We start from the raw sequence: 26,241 nt of genomic DNA, 5'->3' as shown, positions 1-26,241 counted from the left end.
CTATAAATCAGCGAGAGTGGCATGGAAGAAATTGAGGAGGAGGAGGGAAAAGGGGGGACTGTCTTTGCCTGACTTGCAGTACTATGCCTGGGCTTTTCAGCTGTCCCACTCCAGAATGCTTTTAAAAGTTCCATCTAACACATCTATTGGTCTCATGTTTAAAGCTATGCTGATTGGTGCTGGTTTACCAACTAATGATTTTATGTTTAAATACGGGGATCAGAAGTACTTTAAAAAAGTAAAATTAAAAATTCTTTGTTTCACTAATTTTGAATGAATTGCTCAAAGTTGATGGCTGGCTTGCAGAAAGGTGGGGTAAACATCCTGCATCGCTATTATCAAACGTAATTGAGACAGCATGTAATGTGTCCAGTCCCAGTTAGGACTCTCCTAATTTTGAGATATAAGAAGGCTATCCTGGAGACAGAGAGAGACTATGCACTGAGACTGGACCCTTTCACCTAAGGTTTTGAAATTAAAATGGGTATCTAGGGAAACCCAATAAGCTTTATGAAACATGCTCAAAGACCTAAGGGATAAGTGACTGGGTTTTGATTCCCCTACCAAGTATGAAATATTAAACAAGATCTATGAACGACAATTCTTGAATTCTCTTCCCCTTAACATTGAGATGGTTCCATCAGCATCATAATATTCAATTTTTAACTACAATTGACAAAGACTATACACTGTAAAGGGCAAAATACAGGAGAACAACATCTGAAGAATAAAACATCAATACAAAGTGACTCTAGTAGGGAACGTTTTAGAAAATCAGCCCCTGCAAAAGCATATGCTTTATAACTAAGGCCTAACTTTCGAACTGACATTCCTTACAGGCTCAAATGTGTTGATTGTGTCGACTCAGGGCACACATTTAGGTTCTGTCCAACAAAAAGGAAGAGGAACCATTAAAGTGCGTATAGTTGACAAGATCATATATTGGTAAGGTGAAATTCATAGTTCAAGTAAATGAGAAACTGTTACATGTGTTGATTTATACAAGTTGCAAACAGTCTGTTATTCAAAGCTGGTATACATAAAACCAGAACAGACTGACTCAGGGTATAAAGTACATATACAATATATACAGGGAAACCAACAATGAGACAAAACTGCTCAGGTTGTCCTTCAAAGAGGAATGACACAATAGTTGTCAAATTTGCCCAAATATTTCATTATTTGTACTGATTCCCATTTCCATACGGTTTTAAACAATTCTTTGAACCAGGAAGTCAATTTGATAAAGAAATTGGAGAGTCCTATTCCAGATTCACTCATACCTCTATTAGATAATACTCTTTTGGCAGAAGAGAACATATAAATTGCACAAACTTTAAGTTACCATCACAAAATTGAATTGATTAGTTACCTTATTTCTGGACCTGTCATGTGGAGATCTCGGAAGAACTCACTTAGAGTACCACCATGCTATTACTGAGCGAAGGTAGGTAGTTACTGCATCCCTGAGACCTGCAGAGCAACCATCCAAGAAAAAATCAAGAAAATGCTCCAGTTGTATGTTATTAAACCTTAATGGACCAAGTGGATTCCTCAATTCTACTGGTACAAAAGCAGATGCAAGTATACATATCTGTGTTGATTTAAAAGAGGTCAAACCAATTTCAAAATGTAACACACTGAATAAATGATTGAACAACACATTTATAATCACAATAGACCTGATAAAAGTGTATTGGCCAATCGTTCAAAACCAGCCAATTAAGAGAAAACAGCTTTTCCACATTAGGTGGGCTTTAGCGATTGGCGTCAGCATGGTACCCTGCAAACCTTTTGTGATCTTTTGCGCCACTCTAGCCGCCTTGCTCGTTGCTCCTGATCCTTTAAATAGCGTTTGGATGCTAGCGCGCAGCTGTGAGTACGGCTTGCTATGTGATGATGCAATTGTGGTTTTAACTTTGTTTATAACGTTTTAAAATCAAACTGTGTATTTTTCCTCTCACTTGCACTGTAAAAATTCAATGTGCATTAGAGAACCTTTTGTTCTCCTTCTTCTGACTTTTCCTGCTGCTCTTGCGAACGCTGTGTGAACTATCATTCTGCGTGTGGTTTTCACTCCAAAGATGGCGGTGCTTTAACTCTGTGCTCCGTCCCAGACTCTCCAGGGGCCTGTTAGACAGGGCGACACTCTAGCCGCCTTGCTTGTTGCTCCTGATACTTTAAATAATGTCACAAAGCTAGCGCGCAGCGGGCACGCCGGAGGCGCTTTAGAGGCAGGCCCGTCTGCGCCAGTCCGCGCCCGTCTGCGGCCAGAAACTCTGCCGCAACTGACATAAGCTCTCGTAGCCAACTTACGTTTGCCGCGGGAGAGCTCTTGTTACTCAGAGGTAATGTTTTTCCATCTTGCATTGCTTGTAATTTATCATTAGGCAGCTATAGATGTGCTGACTATGGTTTTACGCTGTGCTTGAAGTATTTGAACTCGGGTACCATTGCATCTAAAGACAGGGACACCACCACATATGAAATTTCCCTCCCAAAGGCAGGCAAACACCTACGCTTTTGGAGCATTAATTGCCGCTCCCTTCCTAAGAACAAAGCACACATATTCGACTTCTTAGTTTCAGAGACTCCCGACGCTTTGTTCCTAACTGAAACCTGCTTCCATACTAGTTCAGGCCCAGATGTTGCCAGTGCCCTCCCCTCTGGCTACGCCATTTTGAGAAGCAACAGAGTGGTTAAGAAAGGAGGTGGGATTGCGGTAATTTTTAAGGACATCTACTCCTGTAAATTTGAGACCCAAACTTTTTCAGACTGTGAAGCTGCGTTGTTCCAATTGGCTGTTTCTCTCAAAATGACCTTATTGGGCCTGCTTATTTATCGTCCCCCTGGCAACTCTAAGAAGTGGCTGTCTGTATTTCCTGACTTTGTTGCCCCGTTTGCTATGAAGGCGGCCAACTTCACCATCCTGGGGGACCTTAATCTTCATTTAGAAGACCCTCTGGATAGTGGGAGTTCAACGTTTCTAGCTGATCTTGAAGCCCTCAATTTGTTGTTAAATAACCAGGGTCCTACTCACCAGGTGGGTCACCTCTTGGATCCCATTCTGTCCAACATCGTGTGGGACTGCAGTTCTCCTGCGCTTTCCCTATGCTGGTCAGATCACTACGCCGTCCAATTTAGATTAGTAGTCCCACGGGGTATGGCGCCTGCCCGCAGAGATGACTTAGTCAAATGAAGGCCCTGGAAGAAGCTAAATCTGGACTCCCTTAATAACTTCTTAATGATGAATACCCCGGACATCAAGTTACCTTGCTGTTCCCTGAACTCTGCGGTGTTCCACTGGTTAGCTAAATCTATTGACACCTGCCTACCCTTGGTAACAAAAAGTATTTCCACCCAAGATCCTCCCGCCTTATGGTTCAATGATGAGCTAAAGGCCTTGAAATCCAAGTGCAAGCACTTGGAAAGAAGATGGCAGAAAACCTATACCCTTAGCGGCAAGTCCGATTATAAGGCTGCCTTAAACACCTACCATTGGGCCTGTAAGGCGGCAAAAATCTTCTTTGTATCAAATACCATCACTAATGCAGCGAATCTTCCATGGGCTTTATTTTCTATGGTTAAAAAGCTGTCTAGATCAAATGTTGCTCCGACGCCACCTGCCCTGGACGAGAACCAATGCAATCATATTGCAAACTACTTCATCTCTAAGGTTGAGACGATTCATAGCTCACTAATACCTTCTAGTGCTCCAAATTTAGTGAGCCCTTGGCCGGATTTGACAGGTGGGAGCAACCAGCCCTCAGCAGCTAAGACTTTAGCATGGTCCCCCTTTGAGAAACGATCCTTCTTAGATTGCCTAGCTAGGGTAAAATCTAGTTCTCCCCTTGACCCTCTCCCTGCTAAAATCATACAACAGCTTTCACCAGAAGCTCTTGGAATTCTTAGAGCACTTTTAAACACTTCTTTACGTGAATCCTGCGTTCCCCTAGATAGGAAGCACGCAATGTTGGTTCCTTTATTAAAAAAGGCTGGAGCTGATCCCTCGATTATGTCGAATTTCCTTCCAATCTCAATGCTGCCGGTCCTTTCCAAGATCTTGGAAAAACAGGTCAATGGCCAGCTCCCAGCTCACGTGGAAAGCTCGGGTTTCTTACATCCGTCTCAATCTGGATTCAGAACCCATTTTTCTACAGAAACTACTTTGCTGGGGGTCACTGAGAAACTGTGCTCCTGCTTAGACAGGGGGGACACAACGGCGCTCATTTTAGTTGATCTGAGCGCCGCATTCGATACTGTGTCTAAATCCATCCTTCTTAAGTCTCTCATGTCGGCAGGAGTTGAAGGGCCCGCTTTAACCTGGCTGTCCTCCTTTCTCAGTGACCGTACATTTCAGGTTTTCTCCTCCAAATCTTCATCTACCGTCAAGACATCAGCATATGGAGTGCCCCAAGGGTCCACTTTGAGCCCGTTGCTCTTTAATATTTATGTGAGACCCCTGGCGTCCATAGTGGAGGAGGCAGGGTTAACCCTTTATTCATACGCCGACGACCCACAAATCATTTTTTCCTTGTCTTCTACGAAGGAAGGTTCCCTGTCCTCCCTTTATGTGGGGCTACGGCGGGTGTTGGAGTGGATGTGTGCCAATCTTTTGAAAGTAAATGGAGACAAGACCGAGGTTGTTATTTTGGGTAACACGAGCATCTTTGGGGTCCTCAACATTGGCCTCCGGAAATGAAAACTCTTCCCCAACCTGCTACCCAAGTTCGCAATCTTGAGTTTATTATTTATTGATAGCAACCTCTCAATGCGGCAACAGGCGGTAAATGTTGCCGCCACTTGTTTTATCATTCTAAGATGGCTGCGTAAGATCATCTGGATGCTTCCAGACTCCACCAAAAGAACGGTAGTCCAGGCATTGGTCACTTCTCGCCTGGACTACGGTAATGTGCTGTATCTAGTCGGAAGTCAGGAGGTGTTGAGGAAACTCCAGGTGGTGCAGAACTCCGCAGCCCGTCTTTTATGTCATGTCCCAAGGAAATCATCCGTCTCTCCTTTCCTTAGGGACTTACATTGGCTCCGCATCAACAGCCGTATTAAATTCAAGACCTTGTGTCTTGTTTTTAAAATTAAGCAAGGAACCGCCCAAGCCTTTCTTTAGGAGCTTCTCCATCCATATGGCCCTTCACAGCCTCTACGCTCTGCCACTCTAAGCAATCTTGTCACCCCTAGTTGTAGACTTACTAGAATGGGAGGTTGCTCCTTTTCATTTCTCGGTCCTAGATTATGGAATTCTCTCCCTAGTCTAATGAAACATGAATCTCTCTACCCCAAGTTTAGGCGAGATTTTAAGACCTGGCTTTTTTCTCAGCAACCAGCTTGCCGTACATTTGGTATGCAGTAGCAGACATGTCTGCGCCGGGAAACCCTGTCTAGGGTAGCTGCGCGCATTAGAAATTCAGTTAATAATATTAATAATAATAATGTATTCATAAGAATAGGCACGTATATATTTAGACTATAGAGTCATATATAGAACTGTTGGTCAGACCACCTAAAAGCTATACTTAGGACACTAAAGGAAGCAAGCCTTCAAATGAATTTAAAAAAGTAAGCTGGACACTAAGCAAGTTAGATACAAAGGATATATAATAGGAGAGGAGCTTAGGTGAGGGGCTTTTACAAACCTGTAAATAAATGCCTCTGCTTGCATTTTAACCCCCACATTTTTGGACTGATGCTCCTGGTATTTTGACTCTTAGAGTGCACTGAGGCCTGCCAACCAGACCTCAGTGCCAGTGTTCTAACCCTATAGAAATGATACGTTGAAGTGTATACACCACATTGGCTAACAGTGACTTACTTAAAGGTCCCTAGTATATGGTACCTATGGCATGTAAGTCAAAGCGTTCACCCAGGAATTCAGCGCTGTTTGACCCACCCTGCATGTGACAAGGACAAAATTTACCCCAACCTGCCAATGTAGTCTGAAAAAGCAGTGTTTACACTGCTAATTTGACTTTGCCATTACAGCTAATGTTAAAGACCCCAGTTCCCTTAATATTATATGTAAGTCTCCCATAAGGAAGGCCCATGGAGCTCTGTGACAGGGAGCTATATATTATAAAGTTGGACATGCATGTTTCATATGTTTTAACAGCAACACTTTCAACTTGTTGTTTTGCTGTAGAAAGGTTAGTCGTACCATTCGCTGACACAGGGTTACTGTCTGACTTGCCTCTGAATGGGACTACCCAAGTAGGTTCATTAAGGTATCAAATTAATTATAGCATTTAATCCATCCTGCTGCCCAGGTTGAATTTAATGTCACTATTAAAAAAGCAAATTTTAGAAAGTTGCCTCTTTGAACTCGATCTAGTCCAGCAAACTCACAAAGGCCCTGGCACATAGACAGCTTTCAGCTCACCTGGGAGACATGAGTACAACTCCCTGGCCCAGAAATAAAGGCAGCTGTCACAGAGTGACGTGATACCTCCTCTTCCAGGATGGCCACTTGGGGTGTTATCCCAAAAGGCAAGCTTCAAAGGGGAAGCCACCTTTGAAGGGCCAACTACAACAACACCTGTGAGCAGAATGCTTTTAGTTACTGCAAACATCTAGGAGCCAGCGAGGCAACACCAATCCCCAACTGGTGTTCCTGTGGGCATGTAAGCCACTGGTAGCCACACCTCTAGGGTGGGCTACTGTGCTCCTGATGAACAAGGAAGGGTCCTGTCATTTTGAAAGGGGAGAGAATAGGGCACTCTGGGATCACTAGATGCCCCACATTGCAGGAAACATGTCACTAGGTAGGAAGGGACCCAGTAGCCGTATGGTAGGTGGCCATGTGGTCCCCTCAGTGGTCTTTCCCTCTTTTCTGGGATAAATGTGCTCCTCCTGACACTCTGCCCCTCAGATTACGCTGAATTCGAAAAAGAACTGACGAAGGACTGCCCTGTTGCCCTTAACCTGCACAAATAAAGGCTACCTATCTGATGGAACTGCACATGCTGCAATTTAGGGCTAGTGAGCTTTGGACTGTGGCAGGAGCTCCTGGCACAGGGAAAAGTTGGTTCCCAGCCTTCATCCGCAGCACTGACTTCAAGGATCATTTGGCTGATCCCCTGGAACTAGCTCCGGGGAAATAGGAGCTGAAAGAGAACAAACCAACAAGTTAATAGCCACCCCAGACATTTGTAGCAATCAGTCGCCGCACACACAAAAGACAAATCTGAGATAGCCAAAAGTTGCACCCATGTCTGCTGGACTCAGGAGTGCTATCAAAGTTCAGACTCATTGTACTCAAGGTACAATAGTCCCCACAAAAGGATTTCACCCCACAGCAGTGCAAGGAGATCTTTAGCGCAGCATTTACAGACCTGCTACTGCAATCTAGAAGACTTTGAGCAACCTTTAGCGCTGTGGTACCCCTCATCACCCCTCAACAGAGGGCCCACCACAAATACACCCCCATCGGCCACACCTCAACCAGAGCATCCTTTGAGCATTTTTGCCTGTTTCCTCGGCATCAGGACCACTCCATCAATGTCTATGGCAGTTGTCCTTTAAAGTTTGGAACATGCCTTAAAAATGCTCTGGTGACCATGTAACTGCCAAAGTATCCTCTCTGGCTCCCTAGACCATTTCCCTGCTGGATTGGGTCACCCTACCCAGTCCAGAGTACCCGCATAACTCTTTTAAACTTTTGAAAAGTTTACAAACTTTTTTGTTGACCAATGCTTGGTTGCAGTTGCATTCAAAAGTAAGGAAAGCTTCCAAAATCTGTATTTCCGGAACCCACCAGCGGATTGTGATGATAAAGGTCTCAAAAAATTCATTAAAAAGCTCTCTTTTTTACAAATTGTTGTTGTGTCTTTTTATTGGTGTGTGACATTCTTATTCTACTGTTTGATGCTGTTAAATGCTTTACACTAATGCCCACATGCATCATTGAGAATTGCATCCGCAAACGGTGCGAATCGCAATTTTCGCTCCTTTGCGAATGCAATTCTCAAATTTGGGATGCATCATGCTTTTCGCAATTTTAGGAATCACAACCATGTAGCGATTTCTGAAATTGCGATTACATTTAAGAAATCGCAATTTGAGATTTCTTAAATGCAATGCATGAAAATGTTTAATTTGCGAATTCGCAAATAGGAAGGGGTAAATTAGCATGAAGGTGACCGTCATGCTAATTTGCGAAAACTTTCAAAAATGCACAAAAATGCATTTTTTAAAGTTTCATGTTACACACACACGTCCTTGGGACATGTGTGTGTGAAACTTGCACTTAAAGTTACATTTCAGGGGTGCAGGGGCGGGTCCTTTGGACCCCCCTCTGCACCCTTGAAAATGCATTCACAAATTGCGATTCGCAAAATGCAAATGGCAATTTGTGAATGCCTTCCCATTCATTCCTATGGGCCTCTTGGCCCATAGGAATCAATGGGAATGGATTCCTTAATTGCGATTCGCAAATTGTGAATCGCAATTAAGGAATTTTTAGAAATCGCAAATAAAAATGCGATTTTTTGATGCATAGCAATTTGCGATTTCTTAATTGAGATTCCTTAATTTTCGCAATTAAGAAATCGCAAATGCTAACTTTGATGCATGTGGCCGATAGTTCCTTTGTCAAGTCTTACTGCTCGCAGCCACAGCTACCCAGGGTTGAGCAAAGGTTAAGTAAACAAGACTGACTGGACCTAGGATGCTATTTGTGGGGTTGGTTGGACACTATCCCCCACATGCATCATTGTAGGAATTTGCGATTCCTAAATTGCGAAAATTAAGGAATCGCAATTTAGGAACCGCAAATTCCTATGCATTAAAAATTCGCAAAAGTTTTTGTGATTTCTTAATTTTTCTTATTTGCGATTCATGTGGCCGATAGTTCCTTTGTCAAGTCTTACTGCTCGCAGCCACAGCTACCCAGGGTTGAGCAAAGGTTAAGTAAACAAGACTGACTGGACCTAGGATGCTATTTGTGGTTGTCTTCCACGATAAGGCCCCACAGCCATTTCATATAGTGCACCCAAATCCTCACAAGCTGCAGTTCACAAAAAAAAGTTTCCTCGAACAAAGACAAGAGTTTTTTTTAGGGTTGGTTGGACACTATCCCCCACATGCATCATTGTAGGAATTTGCGATTCCTAAATTGCGAAAATTAAGGAATCGCAATTTAGGAACCGCAAATTCCTATGCATTAAAAATTCGCAAAAGTTTTTGTGATTTCTTAATTTTTCTTATTTGCGATTCCTTAATTGCGAATCGCAAATAAGGAATCGCTTTACATTAATTCCTATGGGCCTAGAGGCCCATAGGAATCAATGGGAAGGCATTCTCATTTTGCGAATTCGCAATTAAGGAATCGCAAAATGAGAATGCAATTTCAAGGGTGCAGACCCCCCCCCCTGCACCCCTGGAATATCACGTAAGTACATTCTACTCACATACATGTCCCAAGGGCATGTGTGTGTGTAAAATGTAGTTTCAAAAATGCATTTTTTTGCATTTTTGAAACTTTTCGCAAATTAGCATAAAGGTTTACTTCATTGTAATTTTCCCCTTCCAAATTGCGAATTTGCAAATTAAAAAAAATCATGCATAGCATTTAAGAAATCGCAAAATTTGCGATTTCTTAAATGCTATCGCAATTTGAGAAATTGCAAAAAACTGCGATTTCTTAAATTGTGAAAAATGAACCTGCAATGAAAAGAAAAAATAAGGGAAAAATGGCTCAGGGAAAACCAAATAGAAAAGTAAGACAAGATGGAAGAACAGGAGGAGAAACTAAAACAAACAGGAAGAAGGAGGAATTAGGAGAAGTTAAAGAAGACAGTAAAGAAGAACTTTGACACACATAGTAAATCCCCCCGTCTGAATGGGACTAAGATGATTAGGATGTCAACGAGGGTGAAGGAGGAGACAGAAGAGAACATGCAGTAAGGAAAGAGAAAGGAGTGGTTGCCAATATTCAAAGGAGAGGACAAGCGATAGTGCAGGGAGTCAAACCAAACCCTCTAAATAGCCGCAAAATGTCAGAGGAGGCTCTAGAAGAAGAAACGCCAAAGGAGGAATTGAAGAAATGCTGGTTGTTTCCAGATGGGCCTACCAGGGAAAACAACAATTCTCTACCATGACTCGAGGAGCAGCTGTGTCAAAGGCAAGTTACAGGACCACAATAAAATGGGGAGAGGCAAACAGACTCATGTGGGGGAAGGAAATGAAGCAGATGTCTCTATTCCAATGACTGGTACATAGGAGACATGAGAGAGGCCTCTAAAAAAAATTAAAGCACCGGGCACATCTTTGCTTTGTTGCTGTTGTTTTTCTCCCAGTTTATTTTTTTACAACACTCATATCCAAGTACGAGAGGATTACATTGGAGTCCAATAAAGAAATATTAGTCACAGAAGGGAATTGGAAGGTAAACAGCAGGAAAGGTTTCAAAAGGAGCTTAGAGAAGAGACAAAGCACAAGGCCTGAGAAAAGACATTAAAGGTATTGACAGGAAATAAAAGTAGAAGAGGGAGACTGTGAGAAAACAAAATGAGAAAAACAACATACTAGAGAGGAAGAAAAGTGAGATTGTGCTTTACTTTAATACTTTGTTTTCAATTTTCTTTGCTTTCTCAAAATAACGTACCTGTGTTTTCTTTGAGGGAGCTTCCCTGATGAAAAGCATCCCAGGCATCACATCCAGCTAACGGAGGACCTGTAAATGTAATGGATGGTGTGTGAGAACCCAATATGGTATTAAGAGTTAAGTATACAAAAATCAAAGAACTCTAAAATAAAGTAACGCACTGACAAAGTTTAGAGTACTTAGCCATTATTTAAAACCCAAAAAGAGACGACACATTCAACCCCACCTAATCAGCTGAAGTAAATGGAGCAGTGATAGACCTTCTGTTTAAAGGTACAGACCTTAGCATTATTGTGTACCCTCTTAGAAATTGCCCTGGGGCAACTGTACAACCGCAGCACTGTACGACCTGTACTGAAGAGAGCCCTGGTGTAATGTTAGTGGTTTCTAATGAAGGACGATGGAACACAGACGTATCTTAGACACATCTGGCAGGAGTCCATTGCCAGACATTTTGCACGTTGTATTGACATGTTCCCAGTACAGTCGAACACTTCGTCAGGGGATCTGCTATTTGTGTTTGGAGTGGGACAACATAATTGCTATCTCACAACCAAGGTACACTCCAGTTACTGTATTCCATAGACAGCATTAGTCTGTAATAACAGATCTTCAGATCATCAGCGAGTTCTGCTTTGCTGTGGAGCCCCTTCCATTGTCAGACAACAGTGCAGAGCCTCTCCCACTGGAGGGCTCGGTACTGCTGCCACTCCACTCCGGGCAGCCATACGGATGGTCTAATAAAAAAAACAATCTAATGGAATGGCTTATGTGCCCATTATGTTTGGTAACAATGTCACATAGTATCTACTTCTTCATGTCTAGCATGGCTACTTCCAATATGAAAATATATCAAAAGCAAAGTAAAGTGACTTCTTTGCTAAAATCAGCCGAGGAGGAAGGAAGAGAAGCGAAAGGGTAGTCGAAAGGGTGACACCAAGTCACGAAGGTGTGAGAGGATATCAGGTTACTTTGTTTATGTTTGAGTGATCTGTGCATAGATCAGCACCATTCACAACAGCTGCATGCTTATCAGTCTGAGGGCCTGATTTAGAGCTTGACGGATCGGTTTTTACACCATGAGGGCAACAGAGTAAGTAATTTGTTGCCCTGAGGAATTACCCGCCCACCAAATTTAGAGATGTCCACTGGCCCAGCGGACATCTCTTGCCTTTACAGGAATCACCATTATAGTGGTTCCTGTATATGCATTGAAGGCTTGTTGGATGGCTCCATCCACATGATGGAGCAGTGCAGCAAACTTTCAATTTTTATGTTTATTTTCCCCCAAAAATGCCAATGCAGGATTTTCTTTTAAAAAAAAAAACCTAAGGGACCATCTGGTGCGGGCAGCTCTGCCGACTTCAACTCCAAATGTAACTATTGAATACAACTGGGGTTTACCACCTATCCTAGGGCATGTCAAATGTGGCCAATGCACAGTGTGCGATCTGACAATTGAGGGAAGCACCTTTAGTCACAACAATGTAACTGTTGGTTTGAAAAGCTTTACAAACTGCAACAGTACTAACGTGATTTATGCAATTGTATGTCAATGTCCAAAAATGTATGTGGGTCAGACTACCCAAAAGGCCAAGACACGCATAGGCCAACAGAGGAGTCCAATTAGATGCGGGACTCCCAATGCCTCTCTAGTTGAACACTTTGCAGACATGAAACATACCGCAGATGATCTGAAATGGACGATTCTGAAAGCAGTGAAGTTACCACAGAGAGGAGGCAACCTGCAACAATTGATGAACCGTGAGGAACTCAAGTCCATAATTCAATTCAACACCATCCACACAGGACTCAACAGAAGCGAGAACTGGACAACACTCCTCTAACAGAACATTTCCCTCAAGAAAACAAAAATGCTGCATGCATTACATTCCCACATAGCTGAACCAAGAATATCTGTACAGTTTTGATAGGTTTATTAACACAGTTGTTTACATGCCTTGGTGACTGAACCTAGAATGTGTTTATGTAACTTTATGTCACTTGCACGTCCTCACACCATTCCCTGGTTATATTGGAGATGCCTGCCCTATCACTCACTTGGCCCACACTAGTCAGACCCCCAATGACCTGCACAACCCCATCACCTGACTAGCTGCTCCGATTTGAGCACACCCCCTGTGTCATTAACACCTTGGCTGCTGTGGCTTTTCCCCTCCTGTGCTGTCATTTTATGACTACCATTGTTCATGACGAGCTCAGCTCGTCATCAGCACAGCTCCACTGTGCCTCATGACGACCTGAGCTCGTCATGAGCATGGAAGGGGTTAAGGGCCCCTAGGTCCTCATATCTCAACGCACCACCCGTTACAGGTTAGGCGTCGCCTAGACAGGGCTCAACCCCCGTATCATTTGCAAAACCAGATATGATCCTTTAGCTTTTCAGGGAATGCCACACCACTCCATGATGGCGCCCATCCCTAACATCACGTGACCGCGTTGGTCTTACTCTCCACGCATAATGGTTGACTTTACTATCCCCATATCTCCTTGTACACCGCATATGCAGGTTATTTATTTAGTTATTGATCAACTTTATATCATCTTGATTACCCACTATATCCTGATAGCGTCCCACAGACGGCCACCCCACTCCAAGATGGCGCCCATCCCCAGCATGACGTGATCGCGTGTTTCCTTTACAATAAGCCCGCCCACCTCCCGACATGGCACCAGCAGCAGGATCTGGCATGCCGGCATACTCCACGGCAGCATCCAGCCATTCGGTAAGTGATGACTCTGTCTCACCCCTAGGCCATAGATCCGTTTCCAATTGCCGAATAAGAATCCAATCCCCTCGCTTTCTTCTTTTCAGCGGATCATTCATAATAGTGACCGTACCACGGTGACGGCCATCAAGCCCTCCCCACCAAACTCCGCATTGACTCCCACTCAGAGCTATAATTATTGCAAGGGTATGTCTGGCATACATTGTTTGCACTTAACCAAGAGCGCGAACAATCCCCAGCTAAACGCCCCCTATTGTATCCCTTAGATTACATCCATACCGCCCACGGGTCCTGCACACGGCAACAAGCAGAGCCGTGAGAAAGTCTTACTTGGAAGCACACTACGGGCCCTCCACTACCAAGCCCGAGGTACTCCCCAATTTTACTTTAACACCTTCGACGCTCATGACGAGCTCAGCTCGTCATGATGTACACCTCTCATACACTCATGACGAGCTGAGCTCGTCATGGAGCATGGGTTTCTGTATATTTCAGCACCCAGCGGGAATTGCTCTAGCAGCCATGGAGTTAATTTGGACACGACCCTGCAAAGGCAGATCCAATCGCTGATGGTTTCCATTCCTTTATTACAGGATCTCGAACTCATCATTCTACATTACCCTAAAGCCCCCACGACGCTGGCAGCTTCACAACGCGACACCTCAATTTAGAGGTATGCTCAGCGCCACACACAGGCTGTGAATACTCTCCTTGCCCCGTCCAAGAGGACACGCCGCAATCTTGATCCTGTTAACTTAATGTGCACCTTGTTCACCTCAACACAATGCCACAGAGGTTGAACAAATTAGGTAGTCGCTATCCTGCACCGACTTCCATACCAGCCTCTTAAGCATGAGCCTTTCACTGCGATTCCGAGGAATATGTTTCTGTTATAATTAAATCTTGTTCTTGTGTACAATCACTTTCACCAGCACTTTTCACACACTGCGATTCCGTTTATTGCAAGTGCCAAAAAGGGTTTGAACTGACTACTCTCCTATGTCCTTGAAATTGACAATCTCCCATTTTCTGCGTCCCCCATTGTTTCCCCAACAGGCGTTCATAACCCAGGCAAAATTATTATTTAACTCCTGAAGATGATCCCCTTTATTAATTGAGCGATGGATCGAAACGTCGACACCTATGAGTGGCCATACATGAAAACAATTTGTACTTTAAGTTGTATGTACTACTCCAGGGGATACTGTTTAACTTCTGATTCGCAACAGTACCCTGCCTGCTCTTTTTCCTTTGCCTGAAACACCCCTTTCACTCTTTTCTATTTTTCTTTTTCTCCCGGTACGGCACAGGAGTGTGTCTTACTGCAATGTACTATTGTTATAGAAATGTATTGTAACCGATTATCTTCTATCTTTTGATAAATAAATTCCCTGTCCGGCTGGACAAGGAAGTTAAATATATAGCAGCCTATTGTGTTCTATATAATAATTTCCCTTTACTTTCACAATTGCTAAGGACCTTTGTTTCCTAAAACGTAACTGATACCCATGGTCCATAGCTACCCGCTGGGTCCCCCTTGTTTCTTAAAATCAATCCATCCACAAGATGGAGCAGTGCAGCAAACTTTCAATTTTTATGTTTATTTCCCCCCAAAAATCCCAATGCAGGATTTTCTTTTTGGAGAAAAAAAACCCAATAACCCCCCCCCCCCCCCCCTCACCCCCCCTCCCCCAACATTGGAGCTTTCTTCAAGGGTGTGGGGGGCTTTTTACAGTTTTCACTGTGCCTTGCCACCAGGTTGTGCCTGGCGATGACAGACAGCGAAAAATAGCCATTTGTCCACCCACTCAATATAGTCCAATTCTACACATGGCCAAACACTGGTACTGCAACTGCCTCCGAAAGGAAATTATGAAGGTATTTTATATATTCAAATAGTACATATCGACTATTTAATTATAAAATATGGTATTAATATGTTTTAAATGTTAAAAATAATGTAAAAATCTATAGGCCTGATTTACTGTTTGGCATGGAAGGTACTTCATCTCAATGGACACAGAGTACCTTCTGCGCCAAACTAAAGGTCCGCCCACCTGAATTCAAAGTTGGGCAGATTTTCAATATTGCTGTTGGGTCTGATTACATGTGCCCCATCACAAATACTGATATTGCAGGGATCACAATTGCAACTCTTGCAATGTTTATCGCATGTGTTTATTACCGGGTGCAATAAAGTTTGCACCCCACATTAAAACACGGAAGCTGAAACCTTCTGAAATTTGACGGGTGAAAAATGCCAGTTATCCACCGGTACATCTGGTTTTTGGTGCAGTATCCACACATAATGACCAATGGTTTGAACTCATGCTCAGTGATAATAATCACACCTGATCAAATCCGAAAACTTCAGTGTAGAATAATTATCTCATTCAACACTTGAGCACTTCCAATCAGACTTTTTGTCTTTTTCAGAGTTCATTAAGAATCTGAACAAACTAAGCTGTTTCTTATTATTACTTTTTTAGCTCAAAGATTACCTTTTAACTCATGCAATCAAAAACAGCCTAACTTGTTTATCTCATTGCACATTTGGACTTATTTTAATGACTATGCCCTCCCAGGGAAATGTTTAGATTTGCCTATTGATTTTGCAGTCCTTGATCAATATTTAGATTTGCGGTTCTACCTGCTGTGCGGAGAGAAAAAGTTCAATACTCGGTCAGTCATTAGATAAATGTTCTCCATAAGTCACACTATATAGTCTACACCTGAAGATGGGTCAGAAAAAGACATAATTTCTCAAACCACTATATAACAATTTATAAGTATAACATATAGAAGTATAGATGGGTGACAACGATTCATGGAGGGTTCTACATTACATCAGATAGACAACAAGATCAATGGCACTCAGAATCCCGAGGTAAAAGCATTCCCATTTTTCACTTTGCATCCATCTATAATTTTATGTTATGTAGTGCCCTAAAAAGATCGGTCCCTACTTTTAACTTCCACGTAGGGGAAGAGGACAGGTAGGGGAGCTATACAGAACTTGGCCTCTTATTTCTTGCCCCAAAAGTTAAAATAAAATACCTGGTCATATGCACTCCACCATCACAGACCTCTGTGCCTTCCCTCCCACACCCTAACGGTTAGAGTGTGGGAGGGAAGGCACAGAGGTCTGTGATGGTGGAGTGCATATGACCAGGTATTTTATTTTAAGTTTTGGGGCAAGAAATAAGAGGCCAAGCTGGCTATTTGTTTCTGTGACATAGCAACAGTGGAAAATAAATGTTGTTTCTTGCTAATTCTACGTCATGAAGGTATTTAAGGCCATGCTGACAAAGCTCTCAGAAAGCCTGTCAAAATAGCACTGTCTCTCATCTTTGATGTAAAGCACAGAGCACAGCTTCAGGTTAGGGCCTAACCTGAAGCTGTGCTCTGTGCTTTACATGTGCTTTACATGTGACTCAGTTGTTGTCCCGTGGAGTGGGATGCTCATCGCCAGTCAGCCTTCGTGTTGGGCTCCCGTAGGGGACTTTATCACACAATGTGCCAAGAGCAAGGAGGTGCCGACACCTGTGTCCCGTATCTGGCCACAACGCTTATCAGTGCAGTTGCCTGCCCGCGATGCAAAACATTCATCGTCAATCAGTTTTGCTGTTGCGCTGCCTTATGGAACTTCATCCCCCTAATTGCCAGGCACCAGGAAGCCTTACACCTGTTTCCTGTATCCAAACGCAGCGCTGATCAGAGCAGTTGCTCTCCCGCAGAGTGGTATGCTCTTCGCCAGTCAGCCTTGCTGTTGGGCTGTCTTAGAGGACTTCATTCCCCAACTTGCCATGCACCAAGAGGCGTGACACCAGTGTCCCGTATCCCGTAGTTGCACTTTTGTGCGGAATGCACCCGGGTGAAGCCCGGGCCAAGGGCGGGCCAATCCTGCATCCATCAGCCACAGGAAGTGCGGGCAGGCAACTCCCTTTGACTGTGCAACTATGCATCCACTGTTAAATGTGGTAAGATAACTTATACATCCTGCATTTGCTGCACCTTGTCTTGCCTGCAGGTAAGGACTTGCATGTAAAATTGCTTAGTGGGGCAAACTGGGTGCAAATGATTGCGTGATGGGCCCTTAGATCCACATTGATTGTCCAGGATCCATCTCTTCGCCTTTGCTTTGTGCAGGGGTGGGACTACATCCTCTAGAGCAGTGTTTCCCAAACTGTGGTCCGCGGACCCCCAGGGGTCCGTGACACATTCCCAGGGGGTCCGCAGGCAACAGTTTTAAAAGCACAGAAGAGTTTATTGTATACTTTGCAGCTTTCTAGCAACAATAAAAGTGTCAAGATAAAGCCAGTGATTAATGTACCTGCTTGAGCGTGAGTACCTGGATTTAGAGGCGGGGCCGTGAGGCGCGCTGAAGGCCCACTGATTCTTGTTGCTGGGACCAAGCACATCTCTGTCACTGCCTGCAGTTTATTACAGCTTTCCAACGCTGCCTATGATTGAACTGAGCAATGGGCATATTGCGCGTAGGTGAGTTAGCCTGCACTTTGTATCATCTCTCCCTCATTGTTACACTATCTGGCATCTGTTATTCAGGCACTGCGCTAAAATTAGAACACTTGGACCTAGGACGGTAGCCCCCTTGCTAGAGACATTACTGGTGTTCTTAGTGCTCATATTTTCATCTATTTTTATTTTAAAGCCCTCGGTAATACCTTAAAGCAAATTTGAATCTCCTGAGCTTATTCTAATTGCTTACAACTCCATCTATTACGAACAATGGGGAAAAGGAAAGCTCATTGGAGCCCACAGGGTACTGTTAGTGGTAAAAGTGTCGTTAGACGTGCTGCAGAAAATTGTGCTATGGAGGAAATAGATGATCTCATAGAGGAGGTGTAAACAATCTTAAAAGGGACGAAATTGGACCGACTCGCAGGAATGTTAAACAAGCATTTGCAATGCAATGGGTTTCGCATTTGCAAGAGTTTGAGCTATTGGCATTGTAAATGAGAATGCCTTTTATTTATGTATTTAGAAAACCTGCAAGTAGTGATTAAACACGCACTTTGTACTTATAGTCCTTGCTTATGAGAAGCAAGGCTGCCAGTAAAAGAGGCACAGTTACTACCAGCCTTGCTTTTTGTAAGCAAGGACTATATGTGCAAAGTACGTGTTTAAGCACTACTTGCAGGTTTACAAAAATAAAAGGCATTGTCATACAGTAATGAGGTTATATTTTTACATTCAGTTTCTAACCCAGCATTGAATGGGCGGTCAGATACTTAAACACACCAAAATTAGGAACAAAACTGCTAATAGTGCAGTAAGAGCAGTGTCACAATGGCCTAGGAATGGTTGCATGTTGAGATAAACGTTTCGTTTGTTGGTATTTCTCTTTTGGTTTATGACATTAAAGTCTGCCAGCATTAGAGACAGTGCACTTCACGTAGGCCTGTAGTCGTCTCATTGTTAATAAGTTTCACACAAGTTTCACACAATGCATTCACCCCACACTGTGTTTGCGGAAGGGATAGGCGGGGGCGAAGGCACATCCAAAAAACGAATTGCTCCATTCCATTATTACATCAGCACACAACAGTGGGCATGCGGAGATGCCTTTGTGGCAAGCAAATAAGTCTGGGCATTTTGTTCACAGATTTGGTAATATTTGTGTGTGTGCTAGCAGCCCTAACAGGAATGACTGTACTGCCTCTCATGTTAGTCACCCAGAGGCTTTAGCCACTACCTTAGTACTGACATGAGTGGGGCTTGCTAGAACCGAATATAGCGAGCTGTGCCAATGCTGTATCCCTGAAGCAAGTTAAACATGGCAGACGTTAACACCGATACTGACAACCCTAAAACTGCCGGAAAATCTGCAGCAAGGTGTGTCCTGTCTGTGTTTTTGTTGTCCGGTATGGTAGGTATTGTGTTTGTGTATGCTAATATTGCTATTATGTCAACACAACTGATGTTTAAGGGTGCTGTGTGTAGGTAGCTGTGGGTACTGCTGGGCAACTGTGGTAGGTCACTAACATTAAATCAGCAGGAAGCAGTGTGTAATGAAGGCCTTCATATGCACATGTATGTATGAACTGTTGCCTGAGGTAACGTAAAACAACAAACTAATGATGCAACACCAAAAGCGCAATAAAAATGTTACAAGCTACAAACTCAAAAGAAAGCGCTGCAATGTGGGCAAGCAAAAGCAACGACTACGAGCTACAAGCTCAAAATCAAACGCTGCGATGTGGGCAAGCAAAAGCAAAAAGAAGGTCAGGAAAGGCACTTAAAGAAAAATTAACCTTCACGATGTGTTCAAAGAAAGGCAGGTAACTATAAAAGCAAGCAGATTGCAGACAGCAAACGCAGAACAATTTAACAAAAAGTGTCAAGGAACTAAATATGTTACAACATGTTAGTTTTTGTAGCTAAAAATCAGAGCTTACCTCCCCCAGAATAAAGGAAGTAGTAAACGAAGTACTGCACAGCATGTGCAACATATTTTAAGAAATGTACAGGATTCAGGTTAATTTGCTGTATGGGCATACATGTAAATTGTTCCGCACATTGCAGGTCCTGTCAGTGTGTAGTGGAGTGCAGGGATGTGGGTACAGACTGGAAATGTACTGTACATGAAATGAAATGATGAAATGATTACGCACTTGTATAGCGCACGACTACCAGTAGGCATCTCGGCGCTTGTACGAATACCGCCGAGGAACCCTTCCTGGCCTTTCCATGTGAGGAGCCCACTCCTGGGCACCTCCAAGGTGAAGTCAGGCATCCTCAGCATTGTTGGGGCCATTGTAGAGATTAAGCAAGCTATTGCCCTGAGGTGCAGAATGGGACTCATGATTAGAATAGGCCCCGAAGCTAGAATTATCAGGTCCGAGGAAATTGAGCCCGAGACCCGCCGAGGTGGGAATTGAACCCTGGTCCCGGCCAGACTACTGCATCAGGGTCTGCCACTCTAACCATTGAGCCACACTTCTCTACATCTAAGGCCCAGTCATGGATTTCTGCATCCTCTGTAAATGTACTGTGCAGCACGGGCTCAGTGTGTGGGTAGAGAGATGCTGGGGCCAGGCACGCAGTCAATGCCCTGCACATTTCCCATTCAATCGGTTATTGTTAAGCGGCTGACGGCTCAGTTGCCACTCCTGAGTTTCACATACATGTTTACGTCAGGTCAATAGCAGTGGGAGTATAGTCGCGCAGGGAACCGTGCCTTGCAGCACAGTGGCCACAGGCCCTGTGTGTCAGGAGTTGCAGGCCACCCCCGCCCATACAGTGTGAACTGCTGCTTAACCCTGGCTCTTCCAGGGCCTCATATCCTCAGACACACACCCAGTGCCATCTCCGGGGCACAGAGCTTGGATTTGGACGCTGGTGGAGGCTGATAGCACTGATGCCAGCAGGGCAGAGACCCATCTCTGTGCAACCCAACCTCTGACCAGCACAGATTAAAGTGATCCTTAATCGCTGGTCACAGTTGGCTCAGTGCTTTGTCATGGATGCAGCCACTTAATGTCAAAGCTACACGCTATGTTTATTCTTTTGTACTTGCCTTAGCGCTTCATACCCCTGACGAGGAGCCGAAGCGCATTAACGGACGCTACACTGTAGGAGTGTGCCTGGGTGTAAAAGTTTGGGGGCTGGTGGCACGCCATTTGTTTTCAAAGGCATAAGTAAGCTTTCCACCTCACTGGGAAAGGTACACTACTTGGTTAAAATTCTGGCATCTGCTGTCTTGAATGAAGAGAACACACTAAAACCCCCTCCCGGAATATCAAAGCACTGTGGGTGCTAGGCATCACCAACAGACCCAGATAAGCGGCATCAACCTATATAAAAATATGTCTCATGTGCCGGTACATTGCATGAGTGAAGGAAACTAAAATAAGAAGAATATTGTAAAAATCGGCCACAAGTGGTGCTAGCTCGCACGCCACTGCGAGCCATATGTCTTCAATTATCACACCCATATCTGGGCATGATAATTGAAGACATATGGGCTTTGGTGCACGTAACAGACACCAATAGGACATGGGCGGAGCAATGCACCAGCCTTTGGCATATTGCATGCTCTGTTTACAAAAAACATGAACACAAAGCCCAATAGAAGAAGACCAAACAAAAAACACGCGCACAAACGTGTGCGATTCCAGGGTCCATTTCTGAACCCCGGACAAAAGGACTCTCGCCTGCGCGGGCACTGCTGCACAGTGCAATGCAGGTCGCGAGACCTAAAAAGGGCAGCATGACTGGTATACAAAATAAAGCAGCACATCCCCCCAAAAAACTCTGACGTTCATAGAAGACCAAGAGACTGCAGAAACTAGCAGTGAGGCCCAAACTGATGGCACAGAATGTGGGGTGGAGGGAAAGCCTGTTGGCCTTAATGAATGTAATTCTGATGTTGGTGTCCCTGAGGTGCCTTGGTCAAATTGTTTCAGCCCCTGGCATGTCTGGTAACTGTACCACCTGACAAAGTAATGCAGGAACACATGTTGTCTAATCCGATGAATGAATGTGACTGGGGGAAGATTTAAAGATCTAAGAAACCTCATTTTGCAGATGGGAGTATTACAAAATTTAAGATGGCAGGTTATCTAACTGTTGAATAATACTGAGAGTCTGGGAATGGCAAAGAGGAGTAGTAGTGAAGATGTTTGTAAAAGCTGTAGGAAAGAGGGTAATAGGGAAAGGGGGCAAGAATGAGCCTCATGGAGTTACATGTTTTTTTCCATAGTTCTTTCGCATCATCTTACCAACAGATTGAAAAATCTATTCTTGAAATATGCCACATTTGATTTTATACGCATGTACAGTGAAGTGATACCAGAATAGATGTCATATTTCCCATAACCGATTTATCCCACACCTGTTCAGGTTTTTTCCTTTTGACTTCCGTTTACTAGCACAGTGACTGAATAAGCCAAAGATGATGAATCGATGATCAGTGTGGTGGCCCCTCTATTCTATATCAAAAAAGCTCTAACCTACCCACCTAATCCCTCTACCCAACCCTGCAGTAGTTTGTCAAGTTTCCTTTTCTTGCTTACTGCCCAGCAAATGAATTTGTTGGAAATAATATGTGATGGTGGGTGAGGTCTGAGAGTAAAGTGGAAGTAAGTGCATGATTTGATGAGAGTTTGGCATATAGGATACCCTGTTCAACTTAGAACCCACAGAGATGAGCTTTGGGGGGCCTCAAGGATCCTCCATGAGCCCCACCCTCTTCAACATCTACAGGGCCCTCTTGTAGCCATCATCAGAAGCCACAGACTCAACTTTGTCTCCTATGCTGACGACACTCAGCTGATACCCACCCTCACAGACGACCCCTCAGCTGCCAAGAGCAACTTCCACTATGGGATGAAGGCAGTTGCCACCTGGATAAAGGACAGCAGCCTCAAGCTCAACTCATACAAGACAGAACTCCTCATCCTGAGCTCCTCCCCATCCACCTGGGATGACTCTTGGTATCCCCCATAACCAAAAAACCACACACAAAACCTAGGCATCATCCTAGACTCCTCGCTATCAATGAACCGCCAAATCAATGATGTTTTGTCCTCCGACTTCCACACGCTCCGCCTTCTTTGTAAGCTCTTCAAGTGGATCCCCACTGAGACCAGGAAAACAGTCACCGATGTGCTCATCAGCAGGAGATTCGACTACGGCAACGCGCTCTATGCTGGCACCACCCACAAAGTAGAAAAAAACTGCAGAATATCCAGAATACCTTCGCCAGACTCATCCTGAGCATCCCACACCACAACCACATCACCGGCCACCTGAGAGAGCTACACTGGCTATGTGTCAACAAAAGAATCACATTCAAGCTGCTCATTCATGCCTACAAAGCCCTCCACAATGCCAGACCTGCATACCTCAACCACTGCCTCTCCATCTACACTCCCACCAGACATCTCCACTCTGCCCAACTGGCCCTGGCACATCCCATGGATCCGTAAAACCACAGCTGGAGGAAGATCCTTCTCCAACCTAGCTGCAAAGACCTGGAACTCCCTGCCTCTGCAATTCCCTCGCTGTCGCAATTGAGGAAGGACCTCAAGACCTGGCTCTTCGATTGAACTGTAGACATCCCCACTTAGCACCATGAGACCCTCACGGGTGGATATTCACACCTTATAAGATTACTTATTGATTGATTGATGAATGTGCCAATTACAATCTACATATCCCAGTCATTTCCCCGTAGTGCAGTTGATAATTTTCCCCAATGGCTGATTACAGCAGACAGGATAATATCCACTTTTCATATATGAGATTTCTGAAGCAGTATCTTATTTATCATTTATCTGCCTCTTTGGATTCAGGGGAATAAGAGACATGCATTTAGAGAAGAGCAGGGCCATTGGAATTAACAATAGTTAATTGACAACTACAGCTGCCCCAGCTGCAGACAGTAGCAAAATACCCGACGCGCTGACTAGCTATGAACATGACTCCATTATTTTAGCACAACACTCAACTTGTACTTCATAGTGCATAATGCCATACTCATCAATGAGAGGTAGTTTATTTTTCCACTCAAAGAGCCTGTTTATAGTTACTTGAAAAGCCTTTACAAAAAAAATCAAATCACTGTTTTTTAATCCGGTGTTATTCTGCTTTAATACTTTTCTGACACACAGTCAGTGTTTTTTATGCAAGGCATGTGATGGTAAAATAAAATGGGCTTGTGACTTTCCTAATTATATTACAGCAAATTCCAACAATGTAGTGCTACTATGCCACCCAGTAATTAAAAACAATTATTTGCACAGAGCATTATTTACAATTTGCCTTTTTTCTTTTTGTGTTTCTCAATACAGCTACTCCTGCTGTTCCTCCCTTAAGACCGAACAGGCAGGAGATAACACTCTGTCTGTGGCAGCAGAGGCCGGAGTGTATCCAGCTAGAATGCCGGTTCCTGGTGATCCTGGAAGAGGAGGAGGAGAAAACAAATGCCTCTCAACCTGGCCCCAGTGCAGTTGTTCCCCCTCAGCCACCAGCCTCCCGGTCATCCCATCATCGGTGCCAACTGACATCATGAACTGCTGCCTTCCCCTTCATAGCTGACAACACCAGGCCATTACTGGACCACAACCTGCAGCGTCTGGACACCATTGAGTGCCGTCTCACCATTATGGAGCAGAGCATGCACTACTTCCTGAGGGAATTCTAGTATGCCCTCTTCTAGCCCTTTTTTACATTTTTTGTTTTGGTGGGAGAAACTTGTTTGTTGTGGCTGGGTGGAGAAGGTGGGAAGGGAGTTGGGACCGGGTTTCACTTTCTTTGAACATTTCACATTTTGGGAGATTGGGATGTGGGTCAGTTTGTTTGGAGAGATGGGTGGGCATGTTGTGTGTGTGTAGAGGGTGGGTTTCTTTGTTAAAATTAAAGGGGAAACTGTTTTTATTTACATTTTTGCCTGCAGTAATTTGTTTTACTTTTACTTTGCACTGCTCCCTTCTGTTTTTGCGCAGCCTGCTTATACGCTTATAAGGGAGAGTGTACTACTTAGTTATAGTTATACTTCTCTAACAATCTTGACCATTAGGGGGGATTCTGCCATGACCTATATTGTCTACAATAACCTAGATAACCAATAGTATTGGTTAGTTACTTACTTACTAAGCTAACTAATTTCTTTCACTTCATAGTGGCCTTACCTAAATATAGATGAAGCAATAACAGGAAAGGCATTACAACTTCACAAGAGAGGTCTTTCTTCCAGTTATATCCAGGTGAGCTCTAACTGCAGGAATAATCTGAATGATTATCCATTGTAGAAAAATAAATGGAAATATAAATACTGAGTTGGTGGAATATATCAAAGCTTTGCAAATAATTGATATCAGAGTACTACATGATGACACAACAAGAATTCCTGATAGTGAAAAAATAATAATAAAAAATAGCAATAGTAGTATGTTTTGGCTAATGGGGAGCTAGTAGTAACTTGCAAAATCCTTGAGTCATGCAAAATGGACTCACTGTCTGTCGTGTTTAAGCTTAGGTTAAGTATTTATGGCTATGCAACACAAGGGCTGAATGGTGATGATGAAGACTGATTTTCTTCATTCTATATCTAAAATATGGATCACTTTTCATGTGTGGTCGGTATATGGGGCCAGGGTGGCTTATTGCTTAGAAGATCCTGCAGTAAGTTGGTGCTGCTTTCAGCACATATGCCTCACCAAGTGTGTGATCCATAAAGTGTGATAATTAAGCCACACTTCAATTAATCACACAGCCTGGGGGAATAGGGTTAGGGGTTCATGAATGGATAGAAAAGGGGATTTGGGGAAAGGTTTGAAAATGACAAACACTATACAAGGACACCATTCATCTGGGCAATGAGCAGCATATCATTCATCACCAATCTGTTGTGGAAGGGAACAAAGGAATGAGTATGACAGAGTACAGTGAAATGCATTGCAAACAGTCTTTCTACACACAAGACCCAAGTTATCAGCTATCTAAATGTTCTATTTTCTAGGTTGGGAGTGAAACCACCCTCCATGTTTTCCAAATATGATTGTTAAGAGAAAAATGATACTGTTTTGCAAAATTGGGTGGGGCATCTTTATTTTCCTCAGGAATGTCCATCACTCTTGAGTAACTGTCTGGACTGGTCCGGAAGGTAAGCAGGAGTGTTTAGCTCAGCTTTTGCCTTTCATTCATGCAGGAGACTAAAAGGCCTGTGGATTGTGAAACAGAAACTGTATTTTAGAGTCCATCAGAACAAGAAAAAAAAGAGGGGGACTCAGAGATTCACTTTTACCACAAATGCAACACACACACAAACACACACACATACAGCAGCATTTTTACAAACACATCTCTCCATTCAACATAGCTGAGTACTAGGCTTCAGACTCTTGGTTT

This window comes from Lissotriton vulgaris, chromosome 3_1 (assembly GCF_964263255.1).
Source record: "Lissotriton vulgaris chromosome 3_1, aLisVul1.2, whole genome shotgun sequence".
NCBI lineage: Eukaryota > Metazoa > Chordata > Amphibia > Caudata > Salamandridae > Lissotriton > Lissotriton vulgaris.
This window is presented reverse-complemented; position numbering follows the sequence as displayed.